Source organism: Strix uralensis, chromosome 1 (genome assembly GCF_047716275.1).
Source record: "Strix uralensis isolate ZFMK-TIS-50842 chromosome 1, bStrUra1, whole genome shotgun sequence".
In the NCBI taxonomy this organism is placed as follows: domain Eukaryota; kingdom Metazoa; phylum Chordata; class Aves; order Strigiformes; family Strigidae; genus Strix; species Strix uralensis.
In genome coordinates this window covers 125388890-125403838 of record NC_133972.1, presented here as the reverse complement: position 1 = coordinate 125403838, position 14949 = coordinate 125388890, and positions in this window count along the sequence as shown.

Here is a 14949-nt window from a genome sequence, read left to right as displayed (position 1 = left end):
TGAAGTCTGAAGCATAGCGCTACAGGCTAATTTCAGGGAGAAAAATCAGAAGAGGAATTCTGCAGTGATTCTAAATAAAGTATACTGTGAGCACAAGGATTAACCGCAGTGCACTACATGAAAAATTAATCTATTTTTGTCATCTGGATTCTATGACTCCATATTTTTCAGTTCCACTAGAACAGCATTTGGGGTGTTTTTTCTCTTCTTCACCACACTTATATATGATTTTTCACTAATAATTCATTTGAACAATAGATCAAAATCACCTGTGGAGTATGTACACAACAAGACTGTATGACCAGGGTGGGTATTTTCCCTTGTAAAATTCTAAATTCTAAAATCCAATATTATTTCCAGATGTGAAGTCCATGGCTCTTACTCTTAAATTATGCTGTGGACAGAATTCAAGACTGAGGAGATTAGCAATAAAAGACTGAAACTGGAGAGTGAGGACCTGGGTCCCGTAACATTTGAGGGCTCGTCTGGCTGCATCTCTGCTAAGGAAGCCAGAAGAGCTCTGTTGTTCCTAGATCTTGTTGTGTGCCTCATCTGCATGGGAACTCCAAACTGGGGAAGGCCCAGACTGCTCTGCACCTTTCCTATTCCCTAATTTTTTCAAAAAAAGGAAATATGCTTGTGACTGAGGTGGAACCATTGCATGTTTCGATTGGTGCACAGAAGGGAAACCAAGGGACCAGAACCCAAAGACAGAGAGTCTGTGACAGGGCAGACTTTGAACCAAATAATTATAAGTGCTTTGGGAAGAAAGATCTAGCCCTTTCCCACCTTATTTTTAAAATCTGGAATCCCCTACAAAGGTTAATAGAGCCTTTATTAATATTCCCATTCTTTGTACTTCTGCGAAGTCACTCTTACTCAACATACACAGCCAAATCCAAACAGGGGGTGTCATCTTAGGAGATACTTGGGCTTCTTCAGTTCTAGCTTGGCATTTCACAGACCTGGGCAGAACAGAGCAGCAATTAAATAAAATATCAGGTTTATGTTTAAAAAGAAAGAAACTATCAAAGCAGACTCAAAATACACAATCATTTTTGTTAAACAGCAGCTTACAAAACCCTGGGTAATACATAGAGTAATGAGTTTTATTCCCAAAGGTTAAGGTCTGGGTGCATTCATCAGTTCAGACTTCATTCAGTATTCCTGAAGCACTTTGTGGGACAGACAAAAAACCTGCCATCACTCTGTCTGAACATGGCCCCCCACAAGGATAGAAAGAAACACTTAGAACCACAATGACTTCAGAAACCAACGTGGAAGCTGTCTTTTACACTCAGTCTTTCCTCAGAAACTCACACAGAGCAATTTTATTTTTTCCACCAGCGTGGAGAAAGCCGATAATCACAGAGATCCCTTTCAGTCTGTGACTAACAGCTGTAGGTCTACAGATGTTGGGCTTCATTTGGTAGAGTGCAGACATTGTATCCTCTATGTTAAAAGGTGCTGAGCTCGGTTTTGATGTGCTGTTGTTAAGTGGCATAGCTCCATTTACACTTCTTGAAGGCCTGGGCCAGTATCTCTGTCTTGGTTTGTCCTATCGCTAGCTGAGCTTAGTGAACTTACATTCATACAGAGAGCAGACTTTGAAGTTATCAGAGGCAGGTGTCAATGTTATCATCAATAGCACTTCTGACACATGACTTCAACTGGGATTCTAACTGCATTTTTGCCAATACACAATCCTTTAACTTCCTCTAACTTAGCATAATTGCATTACAGGACTTTCAAAGAGTTCTTTGAACCAAGGTACAATTAACATCCTTTCAAAGGACATTCCCACCCAGCGGTTTACTCCAGGTAAACTTCCTTTCTGAAGAAAGAGTCTGTTTAAATGTAAATCAGCTTCTTCACTTCTGGAAATTGTTTCCAGTCTCTTCTCAAATACACTTTCACACCAAAACCTGTCTTCAAGGCTTTGCATGTTATATGGTACATTTTCATCTAGGAAGCAGATAAACAATAAAGTTAATTTTATAATGTAGGTGATTATCAGAAAATGAAACTCTACCTCTAGATTACTAGACCATGGATTCAAGTAAGAAAACCTACTGATAGTGGATGCCCTAAGTAAAAGATATCGGTGGTCTTCCACTTTTAATCTAATTTTTAATGTGTCCCGAGAAATCCTTACTGCAAACTTTGTCTGACTGGAAATTGAATGGCAGCTGTAAGAGACAAATGAGGAATAGCCTGAATGAAGCAAAGACTGAACGATCCTGTCTTCTGTCCACTGCTGGGTAAAGAGGAGTCTTCAGACTCCAGAGCTGTCATTTTTGCACCTTTATATAGCACTATAATACACATTTAGAAAAATCCAAGTGTCTTAATCTCTACACAGTGTCATTTAGGATATCATCTGACATTAGCTAATCATGCACATCCCCTTCATTTTCCTAAACTAGGCACTGCTGCTGAATGGGAGAAGATAAGGAGCCTGTTTTTAAAAGCTTTTAAATGACAATGTTTAATTTCATCATTATTTTTAGGAAAGTAAAGCCTTTATAAGCCTTTTAAATAACAATCCATGGCCCTGTGGTAACATCTTGGCTGGCAATTATAGGTGAATGTAGTGTGCTATAAGAAGCTTCGAAATGTCATAAGAAATTCTTCCTTTTCCTTTGCATTTAATCATGTTACAATTGCCAGTTTATGCTGCGCTCAAGCCATGCAATTTCCAGGGGCAGCCCACTCATGTGCTGTGAATATTTACAAGTTATACATCATACAGTATGTATTAGAATTTGGACAGAAAATTAAGAGTTTTAATGGTGAAGTTGTATCTCATTTTTCTAAACACTCGTAAAAGGGCTTGAACTATTGCCTCTATTTTTTTCTTGGATTATCAAGGATTAATTTATTGATTTCTGTGGAAAACAAAACCCTCAAAAAAAAAAAGGAAAGAGTGATGGAGAGGAGAGCTTTGGTCATATTTAAACAAAAGAAATCACTGCTAATAGTTAAGCAGATGCGATGAAAGGATTATTTCCACATCTTACAGGTTCAGTTCAGGTTGAGTTTGTTCTGAGCCAAATGTTCAGCCTTTAGATGTCTTTTCATTGGAGATCTTATGAGCTTCATCTCTTTTCTGAAATATCCGATGCTATGACTAAAATACAATCTCCATCACAGGACTTTTTGTCACTTAACTGTCGAGCCAGGGTCACACATGTATTTCTGGACTGCAAGGGAAGCTGGGGACCATTAGATGATCCATTTTAAAGTTCAGGACCTGGAATAAGAAATCTCAGTGAGGTTTTTAGTGTTGGTTGTAGTGTTCTACTCTACATATTTTGATATTTCTTGTTCAAATCCAAAGCACGAACAAAATGCTTACAAAGTTCATCCTACATCTGGCAAATACATGGTAGAGGAGATCTAAAGCTGTGCTTCTGAACTAATTCTTTCAATATAGAGTCAAAGGAGGGTTTAATCAAGTAGGGTTAGTAAATTCACCAAGCCCTTATGATCACTATGGTCATGCTTTTAGAAAAGATCACAAATCTCCAAGACAGCTGCTCTCAAAAACAGAAAAACGAATAAAGCAGAACAAGCTTAAACTCCCAGAAACTTGTTCCTTGCTGTGCTTGTCCAGATTGTGTCTGGGTTGAGGAGATAAAAAGCACTGGATTCACACTGCTCCAAAATTGAAGCAGAGCAGGGGTGAATCAGGCCATTAAATTTGTAATCAGATCTGTTGATTGTCCATACTGCTTTTAGTTCTGCTCTGTTTTAAAATAACTGGGGTTTTACTTGAGAAGAGAGGATATATCACAAACAGGTTAGCAGCCCTGAAGAGCTGTTTTAAAAAGCTGCATTCTCAGATTGTCAGATTTGGTATTTCCTTACCAATTCCTATTCAAATTAATAGATTACAAAATCCATAGGATCTGTGGAAGGGGAACAGTCCTGCAAGAAGACTTCAAGTGGTGGGCATTTCTTTTCCAGTGAGATCAAGGTGTTCCAACTTGTTGCATTAGGTTTTTTTGTTGTATTTTTTAATTTGTGCTGCCAGATCACACCTGCTGGCACTTCTTTCCTCCCCAGAAAAAAAGATGGAAAAAATACCCTAAACATTTCTCAGAATTTACTTAGCCACTAGGCTCAAATTTTCCAATGAGAGAATGTGTTGTTCATGCAAAAAATATGTGTTCATTTACATTTGCTCATGCTAATTTCCATACTAATTTATTTGTCAGACAGACATTTAAAATATTGCTTATACATAGATCTATTTATATATGCATGCATGCATGAATTCAGATACTATGTTAAAAAGTATTTCTCTTTGCATACTTACTGTACTTTGGTGTAATTGCCCAAATAAACATCAATAACAAAGAAGTTAGCAGGTCCTTGTTGGGAATAACCTTAAACAACTATGCTTTAATCATTTGGTGATCAACCTTCCATCGGAGACAGAGAGCATTATTTATTTCCCCCACAGCTAGACAGTCATTTGTCATGTACGTTATGAATATATGGAAAGGACATTCTTTAAACAAAGGCAGCAAGAAATAAAGTCATTTTCAATCACTGTCACGAATATCCTGTTTAATTGCTGATGGCTTTTATTCCACCGCATTGCAATGCCCAGTATGCTGTTTTGCAGTTGGGCTTTGCAGTAGATCAAAAGCTACAGTGGGCTCTTCCACTTCCCAAGAGGTCCAGAAACAAGAGCAGAACCTGCCAGTTCAGACCAATATCTGCTGCGGGGCAATGATGGTACTACAGGAGGAAACCGATTTCTCCTTGACAAGCAGAAGACAAAAAGCCTTCCAACTCGCTCACCCTTGATTGAAATGACACATCGCTACATCTTTCTCTCCTACCTGACTCTTACAATCACAGCTCATTATCCTTGACCTGTCCTTAATACTGTAAAGTCTACCTAAAATAAAGGCTGAATAGTCTTTTTGACTGTTCCTATGGCAAACTTCTATTTGTTTTGTCAGAAGCCATATATTTTAAAATATTATCTACCTTGACAACTCTGAGACCTTGACTGTATCAGGGAAGACTTCTGCTCTTTTAATAGAAATATCCCCCCTTGACAAGAAGTAAATATATCGTCCATAACTGTCTCTGCTCTTCTCCTCTGTTTGACATCCAAAAGAGGAGATACAAACAGAGTGTGTGGCTGGTTGGCCATGGAGAAAACAGTAATTCTGTCCTAATGAGGAAAACAGGCAATTCTGGAGGGAATCCAGTCTCCAGGGAGCAGGAACCAGAATCAAAGATCATGCTGATGTTGGTTGCCACATGCTATGGTCTTCCCAGTTTAGAAAATACCACATTCTTTTGAAGGGCCCACAGAAACATCTGTGGGTTTGTGGGTTGGGCCTTGTTAAACGTTAACTGCTTAGTGCCAGGGAGCAGGATCTCTCACCAGAGCCCATAATCTATTTGAGCAAAATACTGCATAAGAAGCAAGGCAAGTTTTGAAAAGCTGCCTATCCAAAACTTAGTAAACATAAATAATGTATGTCTTCCTGGCCTCAGTCTGCTTTAACGCAGCAGCACAAAAGCAGCCTTGCTATTGCTGCTGAGTCCAGCTAATGGTCTTTTTGTCTAAATTACAGTTGGTCCCTCTAAAAGTCTGTTTCCTGCCAAGTGCGGTTTCACGAAATGCTGAGTCAGAGGAGCTGGGAGGAGGGGCCAACAGCAGCAAGGGCAGCTGGCAATGGACCTGTAAAAGTAATGGCACTTTTAAAAGAAGGTTAAGAGACAAGAATGTTTTGGGGCAAAATGAGAAAAACTGGAAGGCAAATAAACTGTAAAGCAGGATAAGTTACAGCATATCGTTTCCCAGAAGGGAATGTCATACTATAGTAGTTTGATGACATATAGAATAATGCCTTAATATTTAGGAGTAGATCCTTTAAAATATTCATGTGCTTCCTATTGGACTAAGGGCTCAGATATAAAGTCAGGTCACCATACATCAGCATAGTGATCTGCCCCAGGAAATTTGAGGCAATTTGCCCTAGTTCAGCTTTCTATAAAAGAGACTTAAGTAAACCAGCTCACTTTATATTTGCCTGAGGACATATACCTTGGCAGCTATTGTACTTCAAGTGATAAACTGTGGGTTGCTAAGTGACAGTAATTCACACTAGTATCCAATGCACATAAAGTCTGAATACTTGTGAAGGTGTTAGCCAACTTTCTGACTTCCAGGTGGGACAAGAGTTTTGCCACCTCATCTACCCGAACTTGCCCTCAGCACTACCAGACAGCCATCATCTCTGACAGATAGAAGGTGACCGGCCCATTGCAGCCAGCAATGACAAGAAGAGATGAAAGATCATTTGGTTCTTACACTTGACGTCTGGAAATGGGAACAGGAAAAAGAGTAGGAAGAAATAATGAAAAGTGAGATGGTGTTAAAAGTAGTTTAAGCAACTCCCAACCTCTCTGGCCACTTGTCCCTGCTCCCTGTCACCACCCCTGTTGTGTCTGCAAAGCATATGTGGGAGCACAGAATGGACTTCATGAGGGATCTCATGCATTTGAAAATTAACCCCCACCAAAACTTCTTGTTTTCCACCCAGAAACATAATTTAGCTCTATGTACAAGCTCTGGGGTCAGTGTGACAAAGAGGGCAAGAACAAGTGCCTGCAGTGCTGTTTCAGCCACCACGACAATGGAAAAAGTCTATGTAACCACAACCACCTTCTTAATTTTCAATGTCTTTTCCTGCTCCAAGCTCTAATTCCAGCCACCCGGGACCTGATCTTGTTTCCACTTAAATAAATTGCAACTTTGCCATTAACCTTGATAGAAGTAAGATTGATTTTTGATATGTAAAGGATGTGATTTTTCCACATTTCTTCAAGGGTATTGTGGAGAAGTACACTGGCATCATTGAGTCCAGTTCTCCCCACTGGCTGCTCTGTAGTAGATACTTGGTCCTCGAGGAATCAGAGACCAAACTCCACAAGTCCCCCATAACCCACAGAAGGGCTCCCAACACCCCAGCACAGGAGAGCAAGGGCTTAGCAAACTGCAGCTGATGCCACAGCAAGAAACATTACTGTTCTGTGAGTACGGCCCTTTCATTAGTGCAGAAGATGTGTCCCATGCACAGGTTCGGTTCCTGCAGCACCTAATACCACGCTAGGGCTGGTCTGCCAAAATCCCGCCACAAAAGAAGGGCCACAGAAGGAGGGAGGGAAGGACCATGTCAGCAATAACTGAAGATAGCCGCCAGGTACAGTGAAACTACATGTGTAGGCTACAAAGTTCAAAGCGGATAAACACAAGCCTGCTTGCAGCTTTGCCACGGGTGGGAAGTCAAGGCCATGAGGACTGAAGCCTGGCTTAACCCTGCAACCTAGCACAATAACAGAGCAAGTTACTTGCCCACAGCAATGAAGAGTCTTAAGTGCCCCAGATTGGTCCTTTTTATCTCCGTGAAGAAAGTAATCACAGCAAGGCTTTCTTTTTATCCTGGACACTGCTGCCTCCTGACCTGTTTCTCACCTTTGACAGGGTTTAGAGGTTTTAGTTATAGTCTGCTCTTTCTGCTTCTTTTTCCTCTCCCTACTCATACTTTAAAAGGATTGTCGATGCAGATAACCAACACAAAGGGGAAATGTACCTCCTTATGCTCCTTTATAACCTTGAACTTCATTTGTGGAACAGAATCAGCAACACCAACCTGGAGGGATGTTTTGAGAAGCAGCTAAATGATTGGTGCAGTGAAGGTGCTCAGCTGTAATGTTGATTGCTCTCATGGAGCCAGATATGCAATGAAATAATAAATTATACCACTGTTTTCTCTATCTTACCCTTTGTTTCAGAGTTGTTAGGTTTTGGTTGGGTTTTTTTCTTTCTTTTTTTTTTTTTTTTTTTCTTTCCAGGAGATATATTTATTGCATTTAGCTGACTCTTGGCCCAGATTTTCACTTGTAAGGAATGTCACAATTTAAGAGCCTAAACTTATTCATGCTTGCTTTATTTTTTTTCCTCTAAGGAAACATTTTGCATATCAATGGAAAATAAGAGGACATTTTCCTCAAACCATTTATTAGGATAACTGTTAAAGAATGCTGCCCACAGTACACTGAGGAAGCAACTGATAGATATGTCTTTGGGCATTCAAATATCAGGCTGGACATTTGTGTGCTGCAGGAGCAACCTCTGGGCTTTCTGCTGATGGCTTAGCTCTCTTTTACATGTACTTTCTCATCACTATATTTTATTGTTGTTCATAGATGCTCACTTATGCATTCCCTTTCATTCCTTAACATTTTTCCAGATTAAAATCTGCCTGAAGCATTTAATGTACTGATAGAAGTTCTCCTTTCTTTTGATTTTGGTTTTTATTTCGCTTTTCCTAAGAAAATTAGACAAAGCAGATAAGCTGGGGTATGTAAGGACAACAGAGACGCAAACATCTAGAGAGAGAAATGGCACTATGGCTCAAGAAGCCAATGCAAGTTGTGCAAACACCAAGCAAAGCTTTCTGGAGTGGACAGAGAGTCCCTCCAACAAGTAAGCACTTAGTAAGCTACTTTCTCTGCTGCTAGCTTGTTTACTTCTCTTGCCCGTGTTTTTTTAAATGTTCTTCCAAATATCTTCCTCATTTTCCTCATGGCCTGTCACCACAGAAAGGTAACAACGTGCAGGTCTCCAAAGGGAACAGGCAGATTTGTGCTGTTTCACAGTTGTTAACGATCATGTTTTCCTTTTCTGCTTGACTCCAATTTTTAGCCTGTGGCTGTTGAAACAGTCCGTAAGAGCTGACAATTGTACACTGCTCTGTTAACAGGGGGCAAGTGGTAAGAGGAAAACATTCACTTTTGTACTTCCAAGACTGAAAGGCACATTGATAAAGACGCAGGGCACTACTACTCACAGAACCCAGTTACAAATGAATTTTAAATCTCTTTGCTGTCTTACTTTTTCTAAAAGTGTTAAGGAGGTAGCACTGTGAGGGCTGGTCTATGCAGAGACATTTGGAAAAGTTATGGCCTGCTAATAGCCCATTTAACGGGTTAAATGAGCAAAAGTAAATGTAGGATTGTGTGTTTCACAAGATTTAATTTTATGCTAGTTTCTGTACTCATGTCGCCTTTTCTTTCCTCGAACAGCACCCATAAAGAGAAACTATAGCCTCACCTTCTTCGCACCCTCTTAATGAATGCATACGGACTATTAACTGCTGTAGGCCCCTACATTTTTAGCTTTAAGGGAAAAGCAGGACATGCAGAAGACGTACAATGAATGAAGAGCAGCAGAACTAGAATACCAGTTTAAATGGGCATTATTGAAAGCAGCTGCCTCCAGGCATAGCATCTCTCCCTCTGCAGTGAGGTCCCTTATTAGCTGCCACGCAGGAAGGGGGGAGGTTGGGAGGAGCCAGGCTGACGCACAGTTTTCTACTGATGGGTGTGGATGTCTCCCATGGGCTCTTTGGGAGGCAGGTGAGGCTGGTGAGGGCTGCTGCCGCCTCTGATGTGCTTGGACTTTGAAGTGTTAAGAGTTTTGCCTCATCCCTTCTGTAGACTGTCATTTCTGATCTTTTCAGTTAGCAAGAGCAGATAAGGGGGAAGGAACACAAAAGAAACATTTTGAAAAGTAAATGTGAAGTTTTAATCATAAGGGAGGATTTGAGTAATCACATATTTGTATCATTTTGCAATGGCTGGGCCTGGTGCAGGGTCAGAGATCTTACATCCTATGGTATCTCATGACTGCCCAATACTGGCAAAAGTGGTTTTGTTTTGGTTGGGTGTTTTTTTAAATAACTCCAGATTTGCCCTGAGGTGCAAAGTGTATGAGTTTGGCTTGTATCTCAGTAATGCAGATTAATGATTAGTGGTACCACCTGACTTCGGTTTACCCTGAGTCTAATATATTTGAAATCTGATTTTCTTTTTGAGTAGGATAGGTTCTTAAATCCCATGGTGCCTTCTTAATATTAGAGCATATATTGCCTCTGCTGAAATCATATAATTGTGTATTCATGGCCAACTCCTAGAGTTCCCTAATCTGGTTTGGATAGTGCACCGCATTTGTTAATAGCAAACAGCATTTTTTATAGCTGGCCCTGCCCTGGATCATTCGAAAGACTGATATTTATGAGTAGAGGAGAATTTGATGGTGTTCCAGCAACAATCAGGACACCTCCAGACATAAACCTATTTCACAGACCGAGCCACCTGCATGTTATGTTTTTGTGTTAACTTTGAAACCAGTAGACAATATATTTTAGGTAATGTGTTGTTAAACCGAGTACCTTCTTGAATTAATAGCATTCTACATTCCTCATTTTTATGATAGCGTTGCCCCATTGATCTTAAGTATGAAGTTAAAGGTATACTAGGTTGACTCTTGATATTGCAAGATACTTAAAAAAGCCTTGTAACAGCAGCTGAGGATCTCCATGCAAATTCTTCCATGCACTGCTCTTGTATAGTAAGGGTGCAGCCAATATAGCAGCTTACTTCAGTGATTCATAGGTCTGGTAACTGCTCCCAGGAGACTACTGCAAGTTGGCAGAGCAGAGCAAACTTGTTCCTCCACCATTGCCCACAGGGTCTGATTTTCCCAGTGTCTCCCATGAAACAAACTGGCCATAAAGTGCAGCAAAGAAATAGAAGATTGATAGGATGTATTTTTTGCTTGTTGGGTAGCTGCATCCGTTGCTGTGTTTTAGTGTGGTTATGAAAAGTGTTAGTCACAAGACTGACACTCTAGACACAGCACTGCTAACTGCATTAATCATGCCTCTGAAGAGGCAGACAAAGCTGTAGTCCAGAGGTATTAAACAACCTTCAGGCCCAGTGTCTAGTTAAAATTAATGAGCCAAAGTCACCAGCATGTTCTAGCTGTTCTGCACTGCCCTAGCTATAGAAAAGAGATGTAAAACTACTCTGATGGGTCAGATATAAAGCAATCTCAAATGGTGTTTCTTTCTAAGGAAGCACAAGAGAAGCTAGGACACCTGACCCAGGCTGTTCTCATTTCCTTAAGTCATGATGGTATTTAATTGCAAATGTTTCCAAACATATTGAAAAATGTATTAATATGGAAAACAGGCAAATTAAGAGATCTAGACTGTTCTCTACCTTAGTGTGCTAATATTGATTATACTTTATAAAACATGTAATTATGTTTCTGAGCACAGCAGTAAAATACACTGACAAGTTTTTAAGTACTGATCAAAAAGCATACATTAGAGTGACAACACTATTCTTGGATTTTGAAGGAATTTAGCCATATAATTGACTTAATAAAGGAAAGAAAATATCATAGAATCATAGAATGGTTTAGGTTGCAAGGGACCTTAAAGGTCCTCTAGTTCCAACCCCCCTGCCATGGGCAGGGACACCTTCCACTAGATCAGGCTGCTCAAAGCCCCATCCAACCTGGCCTTGAACACTTCCAGGAGGAGACATTCTGGGCAACCTGTTCCAGTGCCTAACCACCCTCACAGTAAAGAATTTCTTCCTTATATGTAATCTAAATCTACCCTCTTTCAGTTTAAAGTCATTACCCCTTGTCCTATCACTACATGCCCTTGTAAAAAGTCCCTCTCCAGCTTTCTTGTAGGCCCCCTTTAGGTACTGCAATGCTGCTAGAAGGTGTCCCCAGAGCCTTCTCTTCTCCAGGCTGGACAACGCCAACTCTCTCAGCCTGTCTTCATAAATAGGTGCTCCAGCCCTCTGATCATCTGCATGGCTCTCCTCTGGACTCCCTCCAACAGGTCCATGTCCTTCTTATGTTGGGGACCCCAGAGCTGAACACAGTACTTCAGGTGGGGTCTTACGAGAACTGAGGGGGAGAATCACCTCCCTCAACCTGCTGGTCACGCTTCTTTTGATGCAGCCCAGGATATGGTTGGCTTTCTGGGCTGCAAGCATACATTGCTGGGTCATGTTGAGCTTGTCAATCAACACTTCTAAGTTCTTCTCTTCAGGGCTGTTCTCAATCCATTCTCTGCCGAGGCTGTATTTGTGCTTGGGATTGCCCTGACCCATGTGCAGGACCTTGCACTTGGCCTTGTTGAATTTCATGAGGTTTGCACGGGGCCACCTCTCAAGACTGTCAGTGTCCCTCTGAATGGCATCCCTTCCCTCCAGCGTGTCAATCACACCACACAACTTGGTGTCATCATCATCAAACTTGCTGAGGGTGCACTCAATCCCACTGTCCATGTTGCCAACAAAGATGTTAAACAGTGCTGATCCCAGTACTGACCCCTGAGGAATGTGACTCGTCACTGCTTGAACATTGAGCCATTGACTGCAACTCTTTAAGTATGACTGTCCAGCTAATTCCTTATCCACCAAGTGGTCCATCTGTCAGGTCCATGTCTCTCCAGATTAGAGACAAGGATGTCGTGCAGGACAGTGTCAAATGTTTTGCACAAGTCCAGGTAGATAACATCGGTTGCTCTTCCCTTATCCACCAATGCTAGAACCCTGTTGTAGAAGGCCACCAAGTTCATCAGGCATGATTTGCCCTTAGTGAAGCCATGTTGACTGTCACCAGTCACCTCCTTATTTTCCATCTGCCCTGGCATAGTTTCCAGGAGGATACTCTCCATGATCTTGCTGGGCACAGAGGTGCAACTGACTGGCTTGTAGTTTCCCAGGTCTTCCTTTTTTTCCCTTTATAAAAATTGGCGTTATGTTTCCCCTTTTCCAGTCAGTGGGAATTTCACCGGACTGTCACGACTTCTCAGATATGATGGATAGTGACTTGCCCACTTCATCCACCAGTTCCCTCAGACCCATGAACTTATCTCATCAGGTCCCATGGACTTGTGCACCTCCAGGTTCCTTAGATCATCTCAAACCTGATCTTCTCCTGCAATGGGTGGTTCTTCATTCTCCCAATCCCTGCCTTTGTCTTTTGTGACTTGGGCAGTGTGGCTGGAGCCCTTGCCAGTGAAGACTGAGGCAAAAAAGTTATTGAGTACCTCAACCTTCTCCATATCCTGGGTAACCAGGTCTCCCATTTCCTTAGGGAGAAGGCCCACATTTTCCCTAGTCTTCCTTTTATCACCGAAGTACCTATAGAAGCTTTTCTTGTTGCCCTTGACATTCCTGGCTGGATTTAATCCTATCAGGGCTTTACCTTTCCTAACCTGATCCATGGCTGCTCAAACAATTTCTCTGTATTCCTCCCAGGCTCTCTGTCTTTGCTTCCACCCTCTGTAGTCTTTGTGTTTCAGCTTGTCCAGGAGCAACTTGTTCATCCATGCAGGCCTCCTGGCATTCTTACCTGGCTTCCTCTTTGTTAGGATACATCACTCCTGAGCTTGGAGGAGGTGATGCTTGAATATTAACCAGCTTTATTGGGCCCCTCTTCCCTCCAGGGCTTTATCACATGCTACTCTACCAAGCAGATCCCTGAACAGGCCAAAGTCTGCTCTCCTGAAGTCCAGGGTAGCAAGCTTGCTGTGCTTCCTCCTCACTGCCCTAAGGATCTTGAACTCCACCATTTCATGGTCACTGCAACCAAGGCTGCACTTGAGCTTCACACTCCCCACCAGCCCCTCCTTGTTGGTGAGAACAAGGTCCAGCATAGCACTTCTCCTCATTGGCTCCTCTATCACTTGGAGAAGGAAGTCATCATCAACGCATTCCAGGAAACTCCTGGATTGCTTATGCCCTGCTGTGTTGTCCCTTCAACAGATATCAGGGTGGTTGAAGTCCCCCATGAGGACCAGGGCTCGTGAACATAAGGCTGCTCCTATCTGTCTACAGAGGGCCTCATCCACTCAGTCTTCCTGGTCATCTGGTCTGCGGCAGATCCCCCCTGTAACATCTCCTGTCCCTGCCTTCCCTTTAATCTTGACCCACAAGATCTTGGTCAGCTCCTCATCCATCCCCAGGCAGAGCTCCATGCACTCCAGCTGGTCATTGACATAGAGGGCAACACCCCCTCCTCGTCTCCCCTGACTGTCCTTCCTAAAGAGCCTGTATCCTTCCATTCCAACACTCCAGTCATAGGAGTCATCCCACCACGTCTCCGTGATGCCAATAGGATCGTAGCCCTGCAGGCATGCGCACGTCTCTAACTCCTCTTGTTTATTCCCCATGCTACATGCGTTTGCACAGAGGCGTTTAAATTGGGCCCCTCATGAAAATGACCTACTGGCTAGAGTGGCTGGAATTCCTTTGTGCTGCTCCTCAGGTGCTCTCCTGCTGATCTGTGACCCCTCTCCAGTCTCTGGGCATCTATTGCTGGCACTGGCATCAAGCTGGTAGGTCTGGGATGGATTGAGATTCCCCTCCCCTAGCAACCTTAGTTTAAAGCCCTCTTCACCAGCTTGGCAAGCCTATGACCAAAGATGCTCTTCCCCTTCTCTGACAGATGGACCCTATCAGCCTCCAGTAGTCCAGGTTTCTCAAAGCAATTCCCATGGTCTAAGTAGTCACGACCCCTGGCTGTGGCACCAGTCCTGTAACCAATTGTTGATTCGGTAGATTTGACTGGTCCTTTCAAACCCCTTTGCTTTGACCAGGAGGACTGGTGAAAAAACTACCTGCGCTCCAGAGTCCCTTACCGCCACTCCGAGGACTCTGTAATCCTTGCTGATACTCCTCAAATGGTTCCTGGACCACGTGAAACAACAGCATTGGGTAATAGTCAAATATGACTTGCAAGATCCACAAAAGCATTTAGGAGCCAGCACTCCATAAAAATCAATGAGAGATTAGTGTTTTTAGGCTTTGTGGATTCAGCTGGTACGTAAATGACAGAAGTCCCTGCCTCTCTGGACTCCTTATTTACAAGTGAAGGACAACATCGATTGCATCATCTGTAAAATATCAAGGGGGCAAGAGAAAAACATTCCCACACAGAGATTTGTGGTATCCACAGCACTAGGGATATAATATCTCCTAAGTAATGTAGAGCTTTTTTGGAAACAATTTATCATGATATTCAAAAAGGAGTGTGTGTTT